This window comes from Amblyomma mixtum, chromosome 2 (assembly GCF_055824585.1).
Source record: "Amblyomma mixtum isolate Tamu chromosome 2, ASM5582458v1, whole genome shotgun sequence".
Taxonomy (NCBI): domain Eukaryota; kingdom Metazoa; phylum Arthropoda; class Arachnida; order Ixodida; family Ixodidae; genus Amblyomma; species Amblyomma mixtum.
Window position 1 is genome coordinate 309,891,953 of NC_143013.1, and position 9,324 is coordinate 309,901,276.

The 9,324-nt window shown below is 48.5% G+C and overlaps 1 non-coding gene across 1 annotated transcript; it reads right to left on the bottom strand.

The window, feature by feature from the left end:
- Positions 1-1,880: 1,880 nt before the first annotated feature.
- Positions 1,881-1,953, bottom strand: TRNAR-UCG (transfer RNA arginine (anticodon UCG)). The gene has a single exon. It is a non-coding gene; the product is annotated as a tRNA-Arg (tRNA).
- Positions 1,954-9,324: the final 7,371 nt, after the last annotated feature.

Consider the following 9,324-nt stretch of genomic DNA (forward strand, 5'->3'; position numbering starts at 1 on the left):
TGTCACTGCGTAACCGGCTATTGCCTTGTTTATTAAAACCTCAGGGCCGTTTTTGATTGTGACAGTTTAGTTCTCCGCAGACTGGCGCGCCGCGGTGCGGAGTTTCTTTGGGGACTACGGGGCTGCGGCAGCTCCGCGGCCGAGACCATGTGGCAGCCGCTATTTACTGCCTTTCGGGAGCTGGAAAGCATTGTCCAGCATACTTTCCCAGCTTTTGTATTCCAGCAGGAGTTTACATAATCATAAAGCTAAAATCGACGAGTTAGTCTGGTTAGTTGCACCGGCATATAGCACGCGCTATTGTTGCCGTTTTTTTTGGTAGCATGCCAATTTTTTTGTTTTGCTATTGCAAGCTTTGGGTGTATACGACCCACATGCAGTTCCAATTTGAATGTGCTGTCGACCATTCCTGCCTGCCACAAAAAAAAAAAAAAACATCATAGAGCAGTCACAAATGGGGCTGTGTTGCTGAGTGCATGGTATTGCGCCAGTGTCGGCAAATAATTATTTTTGTGAGCTGAGCTCAGTCGCCGAGCTAACGGAAGGCACGTTCTGTCATGACTTCTTTATACATCGCCTTGTTAGGATCCTTTCTTTTTATGCTTAGCAAACTAGTGGCTATCAAACTGTTGTTTGTAAGTCTTCTTCTTAAATAATTAGCATTCATTATGGCACATGCAAAAAAGTGCTGCTAAAAAATGCTAGCTGACCCGCAATACCAACACAGTTTTGCTCATGCTATCAAATCTTAAAGAAATATTAGCCACGAAGATATTTTCGGGACTTTTGCAGCCAGAAGACGAGTCTGTTTTATGAGAAAACTTTCGACGCGTGTGACAGCATCGTGTAGCCCTTCAGGCCAGTGCAATAGAGATTAAAATGAAATTGTATATTTTCCAGCGACACAGGCAGATAACAACCGCTGGAAGATGACGCAGTCAACACTATGCCGCGCCGACTGCCGTCTGACATGCGGACATAGCAATTAAAGTTAGTAGCGGTCGTGCGCACTGTCCTGTGTGCGTAACGTGTTTAATTCGAGCAATAGCAAACTGAGCACACGGATGCCGAAGACGAAGCACTGGTGATCGAAGGAACGCATTTCACAACAATCCTCAGTCCGCAACTCGTCGATTCGGTTGCCTCTTACACATCACCACCCCATGGAGTCAAATGAATAGGTCGACATTCTGATAAATAAAATTGTCAACGCGTGAAAAAAGTTGGGAGACACAAGTTCACCTTAAGAGCATGACGAGATAAGGTCATACTCTTAAGTTGAGCTTAAGGGTCCTTACTGTCGAACGAGGAACCCCTGGCGCCCACTTTCGCAGAGATAGAAACGCTTGACGCTGTTGCTTATTGCTTTATTGCACATCATCGTCGATTTAAATGGGTGTCACTAATTAGTGACCCAAGTTAATTAAGTATTTCTGTAATGTAATTAGCCTACTGTGCGGTGGAGGAGCTCGTAAAAGGTATCCGTTTTATTGACTTTAATTTATTTATTCCTCTATGCTATATAATCCCTTCAGGAACTTTACAAGGAGTGGATTTGAATCGTTAATGCATGCAGGTAGCATTCGAGCAAGCAGCCACTTTTGAAAGAGCTACAAAAAAATAATTCGCACACCTCTAGTTAACCATCCTGTGTAAACGAAGTCGTAAGGTGTAGGTGATTATTTGCCTAATGGGAACGACATCGAAATTAATATTTCTTAGACTATCTGTCGAAAAACGCACTTGCCCGAAAACACAAAGAGGAAAACAGAAGAGGAACGCACTTACCTGCTTATGGCTGTAAAAACTAAAAGAAGAAGCACCTGGTCACATTTGCATGCTGAGCAGAGACTTACAAAAAAAGAAAAAGGTACTGACAACGTCCGCGACAGGACTCGAACCTGCAATCTTCTGATCCGAAGTCAGACGCCTTATCCATTAGGCCACGCGGACACGGTGTGTTAGAGTTAACTGCTGTCAACCCATGCCAAACTTGCAAAAAATTACAGGACCCGAAAACTGGAAGCCTTTTTCCGTCCTCTTTTTCTCTCGCCATTTTTATTGCCTTTATTTATTTTTATCTTTGGTTTCTTTCGTGCTATATTTACAGTTTTTATTTGTGTTTTTTTTTCATTGGTTTCCCCTTCTTTTTATTTTTATTCCTGTTTTTTTTCCGGACGCCACTCATGAGCCAGGAAGAGGAAGTTTAGCCGACCTGTGGATTGTTACGTGGCTAGTGCTGGATTGTGAATCTGTCTCGCGCCACTCATGAGCCAGGAAAGGCTTTCGCACTAATATACGTCTTGCTCGATGCGTCCTGTTTGCGCGCCATAATGATCCAGCGACCACCGTGCACGGTGACGTAGTAGTAGTAGTAAGTGGTTTAATAAAACATAATAAATGGAAGGAAAAGATTTTTGCTTGCCCCTGCATATGCTATCGCCGAGGGAAGCACCTGAGCTGGGGCAGCGGAAATAAAGGATAGCAGGCAGTGTGTAGAAGTGGAATGAAAGAGGTGAGAGGACAGATAGAAAGGATAGGGGAAGAGGCAGGGTGACCTTCGAGGGGTCGCTTTTTGTAAAGGCCCATTAAAGTGACCGAACGTGGAATTACAAGCACCCAATTATTTTCGGCACAAACCAAAGCTCGCAGCCGAAGGTGCTCGATTCCGCAGATGTTTTGTTGGAATAGCTGCAGAAGATTTTTACCCAGAATTTTCAAATCAGTGCTTGCAGCCGTTTTAATGTATCCCGATGCTGGAAACCTCGGTCAGCGAGTAAGATGGCGATTGCATCACGGCAAAAGTGTTGTACCAAAAAGTACTATAAAGCTCACCTGTCATCCAGTAATAATATATTTTTAATAAAGAGTAGCGTCCATTTTAGCTTCCGCCCTCCAAGTTGTTACGACACAGGTACGCGTCGTCAACGGTAGTTTCAGTGGGCCGTGGTTGCCGCCAGTTGCCACTCCATCCAGTAATTTCAAAACACTGTGGCGGCATCTCGTGACAAGGACTGAAAACACATGGTCGAAGATGCGAAGGGAGCGTTACTTTTCAACGAAGGGAGCACTGGAGAGAGAAACTATAATAAAACTTGACTAGCACCACTGAAAGGAAAAACACTGCGCACTTAAAATAGATATTATATTTTACTGAGATGTGGTCACGTGATGGACTACACTAATAATGCTGGGTTTCCCCGCAACATGGCTTTTTGTGCGATTTTCAACGCCAAATTAAAATTACAAATCCTCTTTGATACTGCAGCGCTCAGTTCTTAGAAAATGAGGCACGATCTTTTCATTTCCGCTATAATCTCATGACACGTTTTGTTCAGTGCTCGGTCCATTTATAGATTAATGAAACTGCTAATAGTCACTGCTCTGCCCTCCCCACGACTGTGACATACTGCATCAATGTATATCAGGAATTCTTCTAATCCTGTCTCAATTTTCTACACTACGGCACCATACCCGCGTATTTGAGTTTGCGATGAGCAATCACAATGCTTGATTTGTGTGCTTTTAGTTGTTTTAACCTGTGAACACGCTAATTTTCTGCCCACTGTTGTCTGCTCAAAGGATAAAAGCATCGTACGCTCCTAGTGCAACATTCATCGCAAACACTGATAAAAAGGAGTAAACGTTCGCGCCCGCTAACATATTAAGCAAAACAATTATTCCTTGCGCTTAGCCATTAAATGTACCCAAGTCATTTAAACTCAACGTACGTTAGTTTGTTTGTGTCAACACACACTTGACTCATAAACACAGCGATGACTTCAGCGCATTACTGTAATCCCTTGCTCTTCCTTAAAGTTACATGTGATACTGCCCGATACATGGTATGATGCCAACGAAAGAAAGTATGAGCAGGAATAGAATGCACCCAAGTTATAAGGCAAGGTCAGATGTTTCGGAAATTACTCTTTTTTGAAAAAGTGGGACATGTACTATAATTTATTAAGGAAACAAAAATGAACAACGTGGACGTCTAGGTGTTGCTTAACAACAAAGGGTCGTTAATAATTTATAAATTTGAATAGTTTTTCCTCGTTCTTTCTACATTAATCACTCTCTTAGATGATTTAATTGATTGAACAAGTAAATCATGGTCCCGGCTCAGTCTTAGTGGACCACGCAGTAGTCAATATAAGGTAGTTGTACTGAGTTTAACGGCGCAAAACCTACTAAAGCTACTATGCGCCAAACAGAATATAAGCAGTGATTTGTCTGATTGGTCTAAATACGAAGTCAGACGCCTGTGATAGATGTGCTCTATAAACACATAAAAAAAATCATTTGATTTTGCGATACTGTGACAGTGCGAAAGACGAAGACCAAGAGCGAAGCAAGACAAACACAGCGCTGACTAATTCCCGTGTCCCATGGCCGACTCGGAACTCCCGTGAACTTGCTTGAACTAAATGAGCGCAAGAGAGTTTCCCCTCAAATGAGCTGTCACTGCGTCACACGGCCAGTAAGGAGCTTTACAGAGGATTCTCCAGGGGCCCATCAGACGCTGTTCATTCAGTACAAACATAAAAAATAAGGTTCGAATAATATTTTTATTCTTTTTTTTACAGAATGCAATTCTCATATAAAAAAAAGTTTTGCAAAAAAAAAAACAGTGAACATGATTTCAGCACAGCATTTTTGTCCGCTCTGCTGGACACCATGTGCGGCGTTGTGCAATGGATTGCGAACACAGTGATTACGATTCTGCGAATATTCCGCTCGCGGAGAGTGCGCAGGTTGCAGAAGGCGTCACCCATATCATACAGCGCTACATGGCAGGGAGGAATGATACGCAGCTGCCGTCGCGGTGGCTCAGTGGTTATGGTGCTCGGCTGCTGACCCGAAAGACGCGGGCTCGATCCCGGCCGCGGCGGTTGAATTTCTTTGGAGGAGAAATTCTAGAGGCCCGTGTACTGTGCGATGTCAGTGCACGTTAAAGAACCCCAAGTGGTCGAAATTTCCGGAGCCCTTCACTACGGCGTCTTTCATAGCCTTAAAGGCCCAACTCCATCGACGCTTTTTGGCTCGCGTCCTGCGCGCTTGGGGCGCCACGCGTCGGCCAGAACAGGTCTGCGCATGCGCGACGCGTCTGCCGCCGCCCAGCGCGTCCACGACGCGCGCATCCGACAGTGCCAGATATCGGCGCCTGCGCACGGGCGCTAGCGCGCGCGTCGAAAGCGGGGTCCGGTTGACAACAATCGGAGGACCGCGGGGCTCTCGGGGAGTCTTTTCTTCGCGGCTGAAAGCTCTTTCATGTTCCCCCAAATTTTCTTGGAATCCTTGTAGCTGCCCAACCATCTTTTGTTCCCGGCTTGACAGTTTTTCAGTCGGCTCGCGAGGGGGAGCGAGCCAGCACCAGGTGTCCTCACCCAGTGTATTGAGGTTGCAAGAAGGGAAGCTCGTGGGCTGACCTGCTGTTTTATGGACGTCGCGAAGGCGTATGACAGCGTACCACATGAGCCTCTAATGCAACGCCTAGAGTCATTGGAAATGCCCTCCGCCTGGATCGACGTGCTTCGTCGCCTCTATGCACGCTGCACAGTGGTGGCCACAGTGTGCGGCGTCAGCTCGGAGCCAGTGGCCGTACAGAAAGGGTTGAGGCAGGGCTGCCCGTTGTCCCCTCTTTTGTATATGTTGTACGCTGCAGGGGTGGAGCGCAAGCTGTTGGAAGCGCAGTTGGGGTTCAAGCTAAGCTACATCAGCGGTGGTGTAAAGGACCGATGGATATTACCGGGCCTAGTCTTTGCCGATGATGTAGTATTAATGGCAGAGACCAATGCGGACCTCCAGGCTCTCATCAACATATGCGCTGAGACCATGGCGCCACTTGGCCTGAGCTTCAACTCAAAGAAGTCGGCGGTGCTGTGTTTTTCAGCGCCGCTGGACGCCGAGCAGCCGGTCCACCTACCAAACGGGGACGTCCTCGAGATGGCAACTGAATACCGATACCTAGGCATTAGGTTCAGCACGCAGCCAGAATATGCTGCAAAACATGAGGAACACTTGAAACAAGCTTCGCAGCGAGCGGGAAACATATTGAGAAGGCGGTGCCTATGGGGCTGCAATCGATTTGTTATGGTCCGCGAGCTGTGGAAGGCAGTTCATGTGCCCGCATTGTCATTTGCAAACTCAGTTATCTGCGTGACAGCGCCCACAAGGGAATGGCTCGAGCGTGGTCAGCGAGCGGTGGGGCGTCTGGCGCCGGGGTGTCATGGGCGGGTGGCTAACGAGGCAGTGCAGGGAGACCTCGGTTGGTCTACCTTCGAGGCTCGCGAGGCAAGAAGCAAAATAGCATACGACGGCCGGCTGCGCCTGATGCACAAAAATCGATGGGCGCGCAGAGTCTTTGACTATGTAAGTCAATACTGCCTGCGGACTACATGGGTGAAGCGGCTCCAACACCTTCGTCGCAAGTTCGGCTTCTTCAGAAATGAAGTACAAGCCGACAACGCGAGGAAATGGGCCAAGGCAGTTAATACCCAAGTGCATGCGCAGGAGCGAGAGGCGTGGAGGGCTGCCATGGAGGGGAAGTCGACACTGGAAGTGTACCGGGCAGCCAAGCAGGACATCTGCGTTGAGAGCTTCTACGACAACAGTGTAGGCAGCCGCCTGTTGTTTGAGGCACGCGCGGGTGCCATGGCAACGCTTGTGTACTGCAAGCGCTTCGACACTACAGTCGAATGCACCCAGTGCAGAGCCTGCGGAGAGCACGACGAAACAACGGAGCACATCGTCCTACTCTGCGAGAAGCTGCCAACGCCACCGCACGAGGGCGCTACGTTTCCGCAGGCGCTGGGTTTCCGTTCTTCGAACGAGGGCTGCACAGCGGATGCGGCAAACCATGCGGCAGTTGCAGCGACGAAGCGCCGATTGACAGAGTGGTGGACGCTGGTGCGACATTAGACCAGTACTGTTTCGTCGGTATTCGCGTGTGTGTTTGCCGCTTCGCGTTTGATAGTGGTGTTTTTATGTGTGTATCTATCCAGCCAGGGCACCTTTGGTAGGCGCCCGCCCGTTACAAAGGGAAGGCTACATCATCATCATCATCATCATCATGGAGATGCAAGCCCCTTTTCGACGCTCGTCGCGGCGCGTGCTCGTCGCGCAGGCGTTCCGCGCGCTCACCGAAAAGCGCCGATGGAAGGCCCAACTCCATCGGCGCTATTCGGCGCGCGCCCTGCGCGCTTGGGGCCACACGCGTCGGCCAGAACAGGTCTGCGCATGCGCGACGCGTCGGCCGCCGCCCAGCGCGTCCACGACGCTCGCATCCGACAGTGCCAGATATCGGCGCCCGCTCACGGGCCCTAGCGCGCGTCGGAAGCGGGGTCCGGTTTTCAACAATCGGAGGACCGCGGGGCTCTCGGGGAGTCTTTTCTTCAAGGCTGAAAGCTCTTTCATGTTCCCCCAAATTTTCTCGGAATCCTTGCAGCTCCCCAGCCATCTTTTGTTCACGGCTTGACATTTTTTCAGTCGGCTCGCGAGGGGTAGCGAGCCAGCACCAGGTGCATGGAGATGCAAGCCCCTTTTCGACGCTCGTCGTGGCGCGTGCTGGTCGCGCACCTGCGCGTTTCGATCATGCGCCTGACAGATCAAAAGGAACCAACTGGGGTTGGCCGTAAAGAGCCTAGATTTAGAGTATAAAGTGCAGTCGCTAGAATTAAACATTACTATACGAGCTTGAATGCTTATTTTATGCGATAGAAACGAATATAAATACTAGTAAAAATGGTTTGCCTTGGTTTGGTTTGGTTTGATTTGGTTTGGTTTATGGGGTTTAACATCCCAAAACGACTCAGGCTATCAGAGACGCCGTAGTGAAGGACTCCGGAAATTTCGACCACCTAGGGTTCTTTACCGAGCACTGACATCGCATAGTACATGGGCCTCTAGTCAAAATTCGACCACCGCCGCCATGGGATCGAACCCGCGTCTTTAGGGTCAGCAGCCGAGCGCCATAACCAGCGAGCTACCGCGGCGGCTACTAGTAAAGATGAAATTAAAGAAGAGAAACGTTACTGAAGAGAAACATTATTCACTTACTCGGAAGTAAGGCACCTAGGAAAATAAAGTACTCCCTTCACCCTTCGAGGAAGATAATGAATCTCATTTCTGTAAGGACTTCTTTAAACTTCCTTCCCTTATTTTACTGCCGTGTGGCACGGCGCGCGGCATCCTCGAGATAGACTACCTTGGCTGAACGAAGATGAAGTTACCTCGTTCTTGGTCTCAGACTTCCCGCGCTGTTACAGTATGGCAAATTCAAGCCAGTAGTAGTAGTAGTAAAAACATTTATTTTTGCAAAAGGAAGAGTTAGGGAGTAGAGGGTTGGGGATAGATAGATGTGGAGCTTCCGTGGTCGGTCTTCCCTATTCCAGGATCCCGTTGGCCTCCGCCGCTGCCTTGGCCCTCGTCACCAGCATAAGCTGTGTGCTCGGGTCGGAGTCAGTCAGGAGGGCCTCCCACTGCTCTAGACTAGGGCTATTTATCTTTGGTAATAAAGGGCTTTTTTCACAGCCCCAGGCAACTCTTTCAGATTTTTATGCCCCGCAATGATTTGATGCTGGGCTAGAACGTGGAGATCAATGTGCAGATTATTTTATTACTTTATTTATCCCGGAACTTCGCACTGCCAAGCTTGCTGTCGAGACCGATAGAATTCACAGCTACCCGACCCGCGCGCCGGCCTGCCTCCAGACTTGCAGGTAGGCCCGGGAACGTGCAGTGCTCGAGCGACTCAGCGAAATCAGAACTAAATAAGCCAATGAAATAAGTCCTGTCCAACGTCGAGTGGTCACCAATGAAATCGTTCGTGTGATTTATCAGTGGCCGGATTTTGTCGTGGGCTTGTAGTTCTTTCGAGTACGGCATCTCAGATGGTCCCGGCTAATTTTACAAGTGTTTCTAGCGCCTTCTCGACCATTTCAAGTTATTTCCGTAGTCTCATCAACGTTTTGTGAAAGTGCGCTGCTGTCCATTTGTTCTCTCAAACTGAAAAAGAGAACAATTTTGTATTCACTGACGAAATGCAAACCTAATTGAGAGCGATAGAAGCATACAAATCTGTGAAGGAACTGCCGCTTGAGATAAACCGGTTAAACATGATGGCAGTTCTTTAATCTGCCGGTGGGTCATGACTGACGACACATGACATTTGCCGGGCATCCAGAGACTATCGCAGCCGCAACAGCCGCACTAAATGCCGATATTTAATGTATGTGCAAGGCTACTTCCACACCATGAGATGGGAGTTAATAGCACGTGTAAATATGGGGGTGCACTCTCGTGCATCCTACTGAACGCTTGCGC